Raw genomic sequence first — 14,696 nt, forward strand, 5'->3', positions numbered from 1 at the left:
TGAAATCAAACCCAGTCACTTACGGCAGTGCAGTCTCCAGGCGTGATTGATGGGGGGGTGGGGGGGGGGAAATTACCCAATCATCCCCATTCTGGCCGGGACTTCTGCTGTCACTATATGCAGCCATTATATAATTGTTGACCAGCTTGATAGCCAGGCACTGGAGGATATGCAACTTCATATTGGAGTCTATGAAAACTCTGAAAACACGCCATGGTTTGCAGCTAGTAATCTTTGTTATAGTTAGTAAAAGCTAATCAGCACCATGAGATTTTATTTGAATTACAAATTCAAAGAACCTTAAATGCAGCCAAGATAATGGTTCCTTATGGGCCACTGTTTTTGGCCTGCAGTGCACACTCAATTGAAGTCCTAACACTGTGCACTGTTTAGTCATTTATTTGTTATATCTACAGCAAAGTATGTTTTCATTTTATTCTGCCAGAAAAAGAAATGGTTACTATAGTACCGGTCATGTGATTCCACATTGCTGCACCTCCTGTTTTGCTATCACCTTTATCACCCTTTCACCCACATCACATTGCTACCATACTCAGCACGTCTGGCACATAACTTTAAAAACATTAAAATAAAGACTTTAAATAAAATAAACGATAGGTTGCATATTCTAAAGAATAATAAATGTCAGACAGTGATTTCAAAGCAGTAATTCAGTCTTGTGGTCTCGCTAACATTCATAAACTCCTGAAGTTCTGTTCCTGTGGTTTAGGATATGAATTACTACCTTAGAACTGACTACCAGACATATATGATCTTATATATAATACACCTGTTTTATGTTTAAGCTGAAGAAGCTCATTACAGTGCAGCTGAAGGATTGGAGTGTCAGGTAGTGCTGGGAATGAGGAAAGTTATCTCAGGATTAACTGCCAGCTGCAGCAGTGGGCAAGGCCAACGTGTAACTGAGACAAACACACCAGAATGTCCCAGGCTTGATTTAGGCCTGTGTTGAGTTACTTACCTCTGCTCTGAGCCTTCATCCTATTGGCTCCCTCCCACACTGTGAAGCTGCCTACTAAACACCCCAAAGTCTAGTACATATTAGCGAGCCCGTCTAAGTTATTCTCAGAATGGAGATGAATGTGCCCTGCCAGAACTATAAACTTCAAGATATGGGCGCCACTAGTGACAAGCACATCACCTCAACAAGATGACAACTGGGTTCCCTGAGATACACGCTCTTAAGTAACATTAATACAACAACAACTTGCATTTACACAGTGCCTTTGATGTAAGAAAACATCTTAAGTTTCACAGGAGCATAAATAGTCAAAACCTGACACTGAGCCAAAGAAGGAAATATTAGGAAGGGTGACTAAAATCCTAGTTAAGTAGAGTCTTAAAGGAGGAGAGGACGGTGGAGAGGCAGAGATATTTAGGGAAGGAATTCTTGAGCGTATGGCCTCTTGAATTGATCAGTGCATTGCCTCAACTTGCTGACAGCCGAGGTTATGACTGGTTGTTCCTCAAGTCATATATTCTTTTTTAACACTTGTATTGCATTGTCCCTTGCTGTTAAACCCTCATGAATACTGACATCTTATATGTAAGGGTTTCCTCTCTAGCCTTGAACTCTCCTTTTGTCTATAATGGATCTGCTACTGGATCATCTGCAAGAGGTTTTAATGGCTCTCCTTTTGGCCCAGTGTAGAATGGAGCCACGCGGGCCAGAAGGCCTGAAGTGTGCTTAGTTTGGCTGCATTACAGTTGACCACAGCGCTCCCTGTCTAAGGAGAAGAAAATCAGCCAGCATTCCTGATCATTATCCAGTGACTGCTACTGGGAAGTGTGCATGTCAGGACATCAAGTGAGGACAGGATTGTGGCTTGGCTACGATGGCCTTCCTGATGGAATAACATGAATCCCAACATTCTAGACTCCAATATAAAGAAATGGCCACTTGGATGAGGTACAGATGGTGGACAGTGCCCATGTAACCAATGTTCCCTCTAAGCTGCGTGCGTGCACGGCCGCACAGTGATCTGCAAGGTCCCGCACAGGCCGTTCACAAGCTGTTACACTGGAAATACCGGGCATGCGCCAAAATTTAAAAGGACCGTGCATTGAAAGAAACAGGCCACGCAGAACATAGTACAGCCTACAGGGAACATTGCATGTAACCATACCCCAGCAAGGCTTAGCACTTTCAGGAGAAGACAAGGGAAAACCAGAATAGAGGAAGGTTTGAGTATATCTCCTCAAGCAGGGATATTCCTTAATCTTGTCATTCACCACCAACAGGCTGACATTTAAAGATGCTTAATTTTTTTTTTTAATTATTTATAACCAGGCAATTAGCACACCTGCAGCCCTGCCACCATTTTGCAGGTGGTGAGGCAGACGCTACCACTGCATGTTCTCAGACCTGAACCTAACTCCCATTCAAAACTGCCTGTGGGTCACTTAAAAATTATCGCACACAAGGAAGGCCACGCATACTGGCTTGTACTAAACCTACAACAACACTCCAAGCTCGACACCATCCAGGACAAAGCCTGCTTGATTGGCACCTCGCCCATCACCTTAAACATTCACTTCCTCCACCACAGGCGCACCGTGGTTGCAGTGTGTACGAAAATGCTGAAGTCCATTATAAAAGATGTAATAGCAGAGCACTTGGAAAACAGTGACAGGATCGGACAAAGTCAACATGCATTTACAAAAGGTAAATCATGCTTGACTAATCTACTGGAATTTTTTGATGGTGTAACTGGTAGAATAGATAAGGGAGAACCAGTAGATGTGGTGTATTTGGACTTTCAGAAGGCTTTCGATAAGGTCCCGCATAAGAGATTAGCGTGCAAAGTTAAAGCACATGGGATTGGGGGTAAGGTACTGACTTGGATAGAGAACTGGTTGGCAGACAGGAAACAAGAGTTGGAATAAACGGGTCTTTTTCCGAGTGGCAGGCAGTGACTAGTGGGATACCGCAGGGATCGGTGCTAGGACCCCAGCTATTCACAATATATATTAATGATATAGACAAGGGAAGTAGATGTAATATTTCCAAGTTTGCAGATGACACAAACGTGTGCTGTGAGGAGGATGCAGAGAAACTCCAGTATGATTTGAACAGGTTGGGTGATTGGGCAGATGCATGGCAGATGCAGTATAATGTGGATAAATACGAGGTTGTCCACTTTGGTGGCAAAAACAGGAAGGCAGATTATTATCTGAACAGCAATAGATTGGGATAAGGGGAAGTGCAATGAGACCTGGGTGTCCTTGTGCACCAGTCGCTGAAGGTAAGCATGCAGCAGGCGGTTAAGAAGTCAAATGGTATGTTGGCCTTCATAGCGAGAGGATTCGAGTACAGCAGCAAGGATGTCTTGCTGCAGCTGTACAGGGCCTTGGTGAGACCACACCTTGAGTATTGTGTGCAGTTTTGGTCACCTTATCTGAGGAAGGATGTTCTTGCCATGGAGGGAGTGCAGTGAAGATTCACCAGACTGATACCTGGGATGGCAGGAATGACGTATGAAGAGAGATTGGGTCGATTAGGCTTATATTCGCTAGAGTTTAGAAGAATGAGAGGGGATCTCATTGAAATGTATAAAATTCTAACAGGACTAGACAGACTAGATGCAGGAAGGATGTTCCCGATGGCGGGAGAGTCCAGAACCAGGGGTCACAGGCTAAGGATAAGGGGTAAGCCATTCAGGACTGAGATGAGGAGGAATTTCTTCACCCAGAGAGTGGTGAACCTGTGGAATTCTCTACCACAGAAGGCAGTTGAGGCCTATTCATTAAATATATTCAAGAAGGAGTTGGATATATTTCTTAAGGCTAAAGGGATCAAGGGATATGGGGAGAAAGCAGGGACAGTGTACTGAATTTGGATGATCAGCCATGATCTCATTAAATGGTGGAGCAGGCACAAGGGGCCGAATGGCCTACTCCTGCTCCTATTTTCTATGTTTCTCTGTTTACTAGCCACCAGATGCACTGCAGCAACTCACCAAGGCTGCTTCAGCAGCACCTCCCAAACCCGCGACCTCTACCACCTAGAAGGACAAGGGCAGCAGGCTCATGAGAACACCACCACCTCCAAGTTCCCCTCCAAGTCCTGGGATGAAAGGGTTGTCCTATGAGGAGAGATTGAGTAGATTGGGTCTATACTCTCTGGAGTTTAGAGGAATGAGAGGTGATCTCATTGAAATATATGATTCTGAGGGGGATTGACAGGGTAGATGCTGAGAGGTTGTTTCCCCTGGCTGGAGAGTCTAGTAAGGGGCATAGACTCAGGATATGGGGTCTGCCATTTAAGACTGAGATAAGGAGGAATTTCTTCACTCAGAGGGTTGTGAATCTTTGGAATTCTCTACCCCAAAGGGCTGTGGATGCTGAATCGTTGAGTATATTCAAGGCTGAGATAGATAGATTTTTGGACTCTAGGGGAATCAAGGAATATGGAGATCAGGTGGAAAAGTGGAGTTGGGGTCGATGATCAGCCATGATCTTATTGAATGGCGGATCAGGCTCGAGGAGCCGTATGGCCTACTCCTGCTCCTAATTCTTATGTTCTTATGTTCTTAATTCACACACCATCCCAACTTGGAAATATATTGCCGTTCCTTTATCGTCGCTGGGTCAAAATCCTGGAACTCCCTACCTAACAGCACTGTGAGAGCAGGGACTTCAGTGCTTAAAGAACAAGGCCCAGCACCACCTTCTCAAGGAGCAACTAGGGATGGGCAATAAATGTTGGTCCTGCCAACGCCACCCACATCCTGGGAATGAACAACAACAACAAAATTCTGACCAAGGTAACGTTCACTCCTTGGGTATCAAGATTCAACATACCATTAAATTAAATGAATAAAACCAGAGCTCAGTATTTTTCAATCCAACAACAAAATGCGATCTAATTTATCGACCATTACCCCTCCCACCATACATACTGACAAACACAGACAAACCCTTTCGTCATCCCACTTTGGCAAAATATTCAGGCTTTAAAAAAAAAGGACAAATTCCATGAGAAAAACAGAAACAGAAACCGATGCCCTGATGTAGCCTATAGAAAAACCTACTGGAAACAAATGTTAAATAAATGCACCATTTCCTGGATAACGGGAAGCTTTCCTATTTATTGCCAGCTACCGGACGGTCAAACACATTTATGTTTAAAAATGGCATTTCCCCTGGGATTGGCAGTTACTGACTGCTTCCAAGTTCCTTCAATTGTTTTGTCAGTTTTTTTTTATAGTTTCCTCGCCGATTCCACAGCACAGAAGGACATCTGAAGCTTTAAAGCGCTTGAACCCGACATGCCTTTGGAGTAACCCATTGAGGACTGGACAGTAAATAGGGTCCCACTTCGAATTTTCCATTTGAAAGTTTGTTGTTAGCAATTTAAACTTATTCTGAAGTGACTCGAGTGATTTTCACCGCTCCTGTTGTGATAATTCAATGCAGTGAAAATGAGAGTCGCTTGCAGGAAGAATATCGAATTACACTAATAATTTTGAACAACATAGACCATTACCACACCAATATTGTCAAGTTAGCTCAATCAAACATGACAGTTAAGGTGAAATCTGTACAACAAAGATTTTTAGTAGGAAAATACCGTCACACCCATGATCCTCTAAATAATCCCACTGGCCACCCTGTGAACAGTGGACCTCTGGTACAGGCTGCCGTCTCGTGTGGTGGCCACAGACTCGCTGAATTCCTTCAAGTGAGAGCTGGACCTGTTTCTGGCTGGGGCGGAGATCACCTCTTACAGAAGGTAGGTATTGCAGGGAACTCAGGGCCAGAGTGATCTCCTGGACTAGTTTCGATCGTCCAGATGGGTCGGAGAGGAATTTCCCAGATTTTTTTCCCCCAAATTGGCCTGGGATTTTTATCTGGTTTTTCGCCTCTCCCAGAAGATTACATGGTTTCGGGTGGGGTGAAGCATATATACTGTGATACACAAGGTATCACAATTGTGTGGGACAGGCTCGATGGACCAGATGGTCTTTACCTGTCCGTCATTATCCGTATGTTTGCCATTTTATTATAACTTCCAAACAGTGGAGATCTTCACATTTATGATGTCACTACACATAGCGACCAATATGCATTCTTAACCCAGGTGAGTTCCTGATCTCGGTTTGGCAGCGAGGGTGATGGCACAGAGCAAAAGTCAGGTACTTGTCCAAAGAAAATGAAGGAAAATCAGAAGCCTTGCCAAACTGAGTTTCTCTCATGGAAGTCCCATCGATCTGCCACAAAACCAAAGAGGCCTACAATCAGGTCATTGCACCTTCCCTGTGGGTAAAGAATTTCCAATGAGTTTTGACAGATCTAACGGGAGGTGGGGTGGGGGGTGGGGGGTGAAAATGGCCATATTAGAGATATATATCTTTTGTGAATTTAAAAACTGCAATCATAATATTTTTTTAAAGCTTTGCTTTCTGTTTTTGGTAACTTCATTATCATAAAAAGCTGGGCAGATTCATGAAATGGGGTCGATTTTCAACTTATCATTTGGGTGTAAACCTGGCATTGCAGATCGGCCATCAGTTATAGAAACTGCCCAATTTATATAATCAGAGAATCATAGAATCATAGAATGGTTACAACACAGAAGGAGGCCATTTGGCCTGTCGAGCCCGTGCCGGCTCTCTGCAAGTACATTTCAGCTAGTCCCACTCCCCCATCCTTTCCCCGTAGCCCTGCAAAATCTTTTCCTTCAGGTGCTTATTCAATTCCTTTTTGAAAGCCACGATTGAATCTGCCTCCACCACTCTCTCGGGCAGTGTATTCCAGATCATAACCACTTGCTGCATCAAAAAGTTTTCCCTCATGTCGCCTTTGGTTCTTCTGCCAATCACCTTAAATCTGTGTCCTCTGGTTCTCGACCCTTCCACCAATGGGAACAGTTTCTCTCTATCTACTCTGTCCAGATCCCTCATGATTTTGAACACCTCTATCAAATCTCCTCTCACCTTCTCTGCTCTAAGGAGAACAACCCCAGCTTCTCCAGTCTATCCACGTAACTGAAGTCCCTCATCCCCGGAATGATTCTTGTAAATCTTTTCTGCACCCTCTCTAAGGCCTTCACATCCTTCCTAAAGTGCGGTACCCAGAATTGGACAAAATACTCCAGTTGAGGTTGGACCAGTGTTTTATAAAGGTTCATCACAACTTCCTTGCTTTTGTACTCTATGGGCTGGATTTTGTCAATGGGGAGCTTTTGGAGGCGGGACTCCCACTTTTTGGGTTGTAGTCCCACCTCCATCGACTTGTGGCCAACCCACGCTATTTTCCCTTGATTGACCTTGTTAAGCCCGCCCAGTGGGCTCAGCAAGCCAATTAAGGGACACCTGGTTACTGGTGACATCAGCGATTGACATTTCACCTGTCAAGAGCTTTTGACAGATGGAGAATCAGCATTTGACAGCTCAGTGAAGCGGTCAAACACTGCCAATCTGTCCTCTAACTTGAGTCCTTCTACTCTGACTCAGTTAGAGATCTCTCCAGACCAGAAAGCAGAGGCTGCAGCTTTTGACAGTTCAGCGGCCATTCTGCTCTCTGTGCCGGTGAGCTGAGGGACTCCCGAGAACTGAAGGAAGCCTGCAGGAGAAAGTAAAGGTAAGTAAAACTTATTAAAACACTTTACACTTACCTCACACACTTACCTCTGCACACATGCACCCATTACTCACCTGCACAATGGACATCTCGATCCCTCCAACCCCTGCAGACTGATGGTCCGCCTCACTAACTTGGCGTGGTTCGGAGCCATCAGACAGCCCACACTTCAGGGCTAAAAATAGGGATTAGGCAAAAAACTGCCTGTTAACAGGCAGTTAATTGGCACTAATCCCCTTCCCACCTCGGGGAGGTGGCTCCCAGCATAGGTCGGGTACCCACCTTCTGGAACATTGGCACGAAGGCGGGTTGGGGCGGGATGGGTTCCTGCCCCCCGATTCTGCAATTTTCCCACCACTCCCACCTCCAAACCCACCTCCTCGGGGCTTGGATAATCGAGCCCCATGTCTCTATTTATGAAGTCCAGGATCCCATATTCTTTTTTAACCGCTTTCTCAACCTGCCCTGCCACCTTCAATGATTTGTGCACATACAGGGGAGTTTCTCTAACAGGTGGCTGATGTGCAATGTCAGTTTTACCCCTGGGTGGCAGGTTGAATATCTACCCCAATGGGTGTTTTGCTACATCCTTTGGTAAATAGGTTTTATCACACAGGTTAGTGCTGACGATGTTGACATGACCATTTTTTTAAATAGTCCTTTCACTGACCAGTTGTCCCCATCAAAGGTTCCCCTCCGATCTTCTCCACAAGGCCTGCACTGGTTGCAGAGGTTCAGCTTTATAGGGGCTGGTCACCCTTTTGGTAGCTCAGCCAAGTGAACACTGTTCATATGTGACTATTTGACTGCCAGGGAAATGGACTGTTCTCATCCAATGCCCACACGTGCACATTTCCCACAAGAAAGATGTTCAGGAATGGGAATCGTGGTCAGTTTTCTAGTCCATGACTCAGGGTGCTGCGGGTCAATTGCAGAGCTCCTATCAATGGCTGGCTGCGATCGGCTGATTCAGCATACAGACTGGAAATTGAAACTAGGACCTTCCTGGTTTATATAGATGCCACAACTATTTACTGGATAAATTCACTGAGCTATTCGAGCAGCTGACATAAGTAATAATCCTCATTATTAAATAATGGTTGGTACAGCACTCCCAAGGCTTATTAAACCCAACCTGTGTATTGATTTCTTTGTGGGTTCAATGACGAGACATTTATGAAAGAGAATGTCTTTTAATCTAAAGTCTGTTCAACTCTTGTTAACAGCATTTACAGGAGACACGATGCTAGTAATCCATCTAGAACGAAACTGAAACTAAACTCAACTGCCTTGCTTGTCTTGGTCACATGCCCTCTGCTGGTCAGGCACAAGCAATCAATACATGCAAACATGCTGATAAGGCATCATAATCAAACAGGCAAATACCATCTCTATTTGCTGATATCATTACAACCTGAATATTAAATCCTGGAGAAAACTATCAGACTAGTAGATACAGTGAGATGGACATGTGTATCTGTGTTTTTATCATTCAGATATATGGGGCTGGGATTTTCTAAGTTCTGCATTGACCAGCCTGTGATTTTCCATCCATCGAAATAAATGGGCAGACAATGGCAGACTGGAGAGCGCAGAAGCAGAAAATCTTGACCCGGACATAAACTCTTGCAACAGTTTCTAAATGTTATATAAACAGCTGTAGGTTTTCCCTGTATTCAACTGAATATTATTGTGCAATAAACCGTGGTAATAATACTACAATTATGCATCCTTCAGGGTAAATAGCTTCAGGCATTAAAACCATGGAGAGTCTTGCCAATTGGTGCCTACTGATTTTGGCACAAAAAGTGGTATGAAACCATCCCATAAATTTTACAGTGTATATTACAGAAATACGTAACAGATACCTGAAGTGATTTCAAAGCAGTAATCTAATCTCAGGGTTCAGATGACGGTTATAAACAGCTCAAACTTTGCTCTAGTGATTTATGGTTAATCTGATTTTCTTAATTAGACTATTGCCATGTAATCACTCCCAGGTGACTGATGTTCTCCATTTCATGTACACAGAAATGTTTTACCTCTGTAAAGCAGAGTGTATTATTTCTCAGCAAAACAGTCTGTTCCTGTCAGCTGACCTCATTATAACATTGGTGTCATACAAGCAACCTCTCCCTGTCAAATAATGAAGAGCCATAAGACCGTCTCTCTGCCCATCTATCTATCTTATTTGAAAAGGGTGAAATTGGTCTTTGCGAGCAGCGCAATGCAGGAGATAGCAAATCGGCAGCCCGTTTTGCCTGAATCTGTTTTGCATTGTCACCAGAGACCATTTTCACCTCCGAAATGTTGAGTTTGTGTCCCCTTCTGTCCATCCAATTCAGGCTCTGTAAACTTGTAGCAATCCGATTGGTTGATGCCAATCATGTGAGCCATGCAGCCATTAGTCGTTCAGCGATTTGAGTGGTCCATGGCTATAAGAAATCGACTCCCCCAAGATTACGTTTTTGGACCTTTACTCTTCCTCAGCTACATGCTGCCCTTTGGTGATTTCATCTGCAGATATGGGGTACACTGATGACACTCACCTTCACCTCTCCACCACCTCTCTCAATCCTTCACCACCTCTGCTTGTCCAACAGCCCATTTTGGATGAGCAGCAATTTCATCAAGTTAAGCAATAGGAAACTTAAAGTCACCATCGGCAGCCCCCACCATAAAATCTGCACCCTCACCAGCAACTCCAACCACCTCCTTGGCCACCATCTCAGGCTGAACCAGATTGTTCACAACCTCAATGTCCTAATTGATCCCAAGCTAAGCTTGCGACGCCATATCCTCTCCAGCACAAAAACCACCTACTTCCATCTTCATAACGTCACCCATCTCTGCCTTTACCTCAGCCCATCTGTCACTGCAACCCTCATCCATATCTTTGTTGTTGTTTTTTTTTGTTGCACATCTAGCACAGTGGCCTACATACCCTGGCTGAAGTCAGCTAACTCAATCCATAACGGAAATCAAGCTTGAGATATTGATGGTCTATATACCAGCCCCAGGTAGATCTTTCCTTCATCTTTCATGGATTATCCCTTATTTCCAACTCTCCTCAGTTTGAGGAATAATGGGCATGCTTCACTTTGATAAGAGAGTTTAAAATATCCACTGTAGAATAAATAGATTATTGCACCAGTGCTGATGGAATCTCATTGTTCTTCCACTGTGACAGAAATGCAGTCGAGTCATCGCTGGGATATCCTACACATCCTGTATTCACTTGTACCCTGGAGGTGTTTTGCGTAATCTGGGATATTCTTGCCTTGTGCAGTTTATTCCTGTTTAAGAGGAAATTAACATAAATAATCCTCTGTGATGTGAACTTCCTTTGCAGCTATCAAAATACATACACACACACGTGTTCCAATGCGTAACACCTGCAAAGTTTGAAGGAACAGTCCGAGTCCCAAACTCAAATCTGCTTAGAGTCTCAGTTGAGAGAGTCCTCTGAGGGCTACTTCCTGCATTGTGAATCATCAGCCTAAGTACTCTACATTGTTGAACTTTTAGCATATAATTTTGGCTTAAAATATCCGTACAATGATTTACAGCAATCAAAAATACCTTCCCGTTTTTCCCCCTCCTCTGCCAAAGGCAGTGACTTATGCCAAGGCTCAGTTCCTCTTGCCCAAATGGCCACGTTTCTTGTATTGGCAGTGACCATCCTCGAGGCATTCAGTCCTGGAGGGCACCAAGGCTGAGCCCAATCCTGTTCTCATTTGGGTGTCCATTTGCATGCACTTTCCAGCATGGGTTATTAATGCGCCAATCTCAAGTCGGAACCATGGCCAACTTTTCCTGTCCCAATAGCAGGGATACTGAGGCCAATTACTGGGGCCTCCATCTCTTCTCCAGCTGGCTCAGCACAGATCAAGGATTGAAGCATTAAACCAGCACTGCATCACATGTGTCATCTATTAAATCACTTGCAGTTACAGCAGTGTAACTTTTAAATGATATAGGTTTGTGGAAGAGGGGAGAAAGGGCCTTTCTTTTGGGGTAATTAGACAAGTGTTACAGAGGAAGCTTCAAGCATGCTATGGTAAACAGGGTAGATGCTGAGAGGTTGTTTCCCCTGGCTGGAGTGTCTAGAACTAGGGGGCATAGTCTCAGGATAAGGAGTCGGCCATTTAGGACTGAGATGAGGAGAAATTTCTTCACGCAGAGGGTTGTGAATCTTTGGAATTCTCTACCCCAGAGGGCTGTGGATGCTCAGTCGTTGAGTATATTCAAGGCTGAGATCGATAGAGTTTTGGACTCTAAGGGAATCAAGGGACATGGGGATTGGACAGGAAAAGTGGAGTTGAGGTCGAAGATCAGCCAGGATCTTATTGAATGGTGGAGGAGGCTCGGGGGCTGTATGGTCTACTCCTGCTCCTATTTCTTATTTCTCATGTTCTTATGGTAACAGTTACTTGACTGTTTTAGACCTGTAACTTTGCATACTGTCAGTTTACATTGTACAGACTTTGAAAAGCAGTGTTGTTGGAGACACGGGACAACTTTAACCTAACCCTTCAGTCGGGAAAGTGATGGGATCGGTTGCAACATTGGCTTTATACCCCCCAACCCCCCACCCCACCCACCCGATTTTACTCTCCATTGAAGTGGAACTAGAAAAAGTAGTTGGAGCTTGCATGGTACATCCTCCACCTAGTTTTTCATGCATTTTACAGAAGGATCTGAAACAGGTGGAGGACCCTTCTTTGCATTTTTAAATTAATCTAATGCTGATTTCAGGCAGTCGCCAGGTACGCCTAAAAACATTGATGACCAATATGGCGGAGGCCATGATGCCGGCTCAAATTAGGTGCAAGATCTCACGCCCAGAAATTGGTATAAATGGCACCTGTTATATGCCCAAGAAAACAGGTGAAACGCATGCCAATTTCTACCCACCGATGTGATTCAATAACTTTTGCTGAAGATGTTGCACACCAAGTACCAGGATATTGGATCAGGCCCACCAAGTAGGTTGAGTTTGACACCCATGAGCTAGATTATGTGCTCATGTCTTGTGGGGCTTAAACCCACAACCTTCTGACTCAGAGGCGAGAGTAACACCGACTGAGCTACTGCTGATATTTTTGAGCTAGGGCCCACCATTTGCTCTACTAAAGCTGCTGTTACACTGGCCTGAGAGGGGTGCTGGTGCTGCTCGACTCCTGATGCACAAGTCTCGCACGGCCATCTGCAACCCCAAAGTAAACTTGCCAAGTTCACTATATTAAACCACTGGAAAGACCCAGTTAAAAAAAAACAGGTCTTCTCAAGTAACTGGTGGCCCTAGCACCTCTCTAAGCTTTTCATTCACCACTCAGCCTCCAAATACATTTTAAAATAGCACTCTGTTTACAAATGGCAATGAAAAAGGAAGTGAGGTCTATCTTTCCCTTCAGAACTTAACCATGGCACCAGCAACTCATACCGATTCTCTCATTTTAGGCACTTTTACATTTAACGCTTTATAATTTGGGCCTGTGTGTTAGCTCCCTGTGTTTACACTGACAAAGCTATCTCCTTTAACCACAGTGTGGGTTTCTAATTTTGCCTTTAGTTTTAGTAACGTATATACAGAGAGCCAGCACACAATCATTGCTCTCTTACTGCAGTAACTACAGAAGTGCTCAATTTATTTTGCAGACCTGCTCCCCAACACTCACTCAATTCTCGTTCACTGGTACTTCTCAACCAAAAAGATTGAGAGTTTTTATTTAGAGGAAGAATATGTACATGTGTTTTGTGAAGTCATTGTGCTCAACACAGTTGTCAACATGGTTGAATGCACACTGGGGCAATGGGCCTTGTGGAGGTCAGGCTAATTTGGCAGGGTTTCTGGGTTTGGTTGGGCCATGGAGATCTCAATATTTGTCAATAGCTTGTTACCTTATGTGGGCCTTCAGGAGCCCAATCCAGAAAGTTGTTAGCTTGTGGCTACAATCAAATTTGACCATTTCTTACCATTTTGGGAAGAGGGGAGGCAGTCTAATTTTTCTTGGTGATATTTGAGACTGGTGAGCTTCTAGGAAAGGGTTCCATAGCGCCTGGTACTTTCAGGTGGTCTCGGTACTGTACATTAAATATTCTGACTGGCATACGTCCCACAGGTGTCTGACTCGCAAGTTTGTTATGGGGCGGTTGCACTTCACCATAGAAAAGGCTGCACCTTTCTGCAGCCAGCAGTGATAGATCCAGTAACCAATATGTTGTCTGAAAGGGCTCATCCTCCAGTGGGTAGGCACAGGCCTGGGTTGGCAAGAATTATAGGTCCCATCATGTAAAAGCATGACCACAGCATTGTATCACAGTGTGCCTTTCTGACTGTTGCTCCTCCCACAAGGAGGTGGAACTGGTGAAGCACTTGTGGAGTGCAATTCCTTTTTGTTAAATCTGAATTAATATTCTAGTTCCATATTTTACAAAATTAGAGACATTTCTTATAGATTGCAGTTCAATTGGAGAAAGTGTTGCACTGCACTTCAAATATGCAAAGATGTGCATTATTGATTGAGCTAAAGGGGAAGGAGTTTGACGAATGCAAGATGTTTTTCTTCATTTTTTTTTGGCTTCTCTCCCCTCCACTGACAAACATACAAAATTGATGGGCAGGTAAAGACCAGCTGGTCCATCAAGCCTGCCCCTCCTCTCCTAAATTCACTGATTCATGTTGGGGTATTGTCCCACATGTGCCAACCAAGCCCCAATACCCCATACAAGAAGCCATTCTTTATTGGTGAGCCTGAGGGGCGAGTTACTGCAGACAATTTGCCCATTGAGGACATCACTGCTCAGCCCGATCCTGCCCTTCCCAGATGTCTACATGCAGCAGGTGTCACTGGGTAAAGATCAGGCGCCAGAACCTTTGGCTGCTTTTTCTCCACTCCTAGGCACTGGGCGCGATTGCAGGACCCCCACTACTGCAACAACTGAAATCAGCTTACAGGATATTCTACCCCATAGAGGCCAATCCTACCACAGCAGAGGCCAATCCTATCTTCATCCAATATTCCACCCTAGTCAATTTTCCCTTCTCTAACCCAGGAGTGCTAAGGCCTTTTGTTGTGCCCCTACTG

This window comes from Somniosus microcephalus, chromosome 8, assembly GCF_052327205.1.
Source record: "Somniosus microcephalus isolate GS21.2 chromosome 8, FLI_Smic_1.0, whole genome shotgun sequence".
NCBI classification, from domain to species: domain Eukaryota; kingdom Metazoa; phylum Chordata; class Chondrichthyes; order Squaliformes; family Somniosidae; genus Somniosus; species Somniosus microcephalus.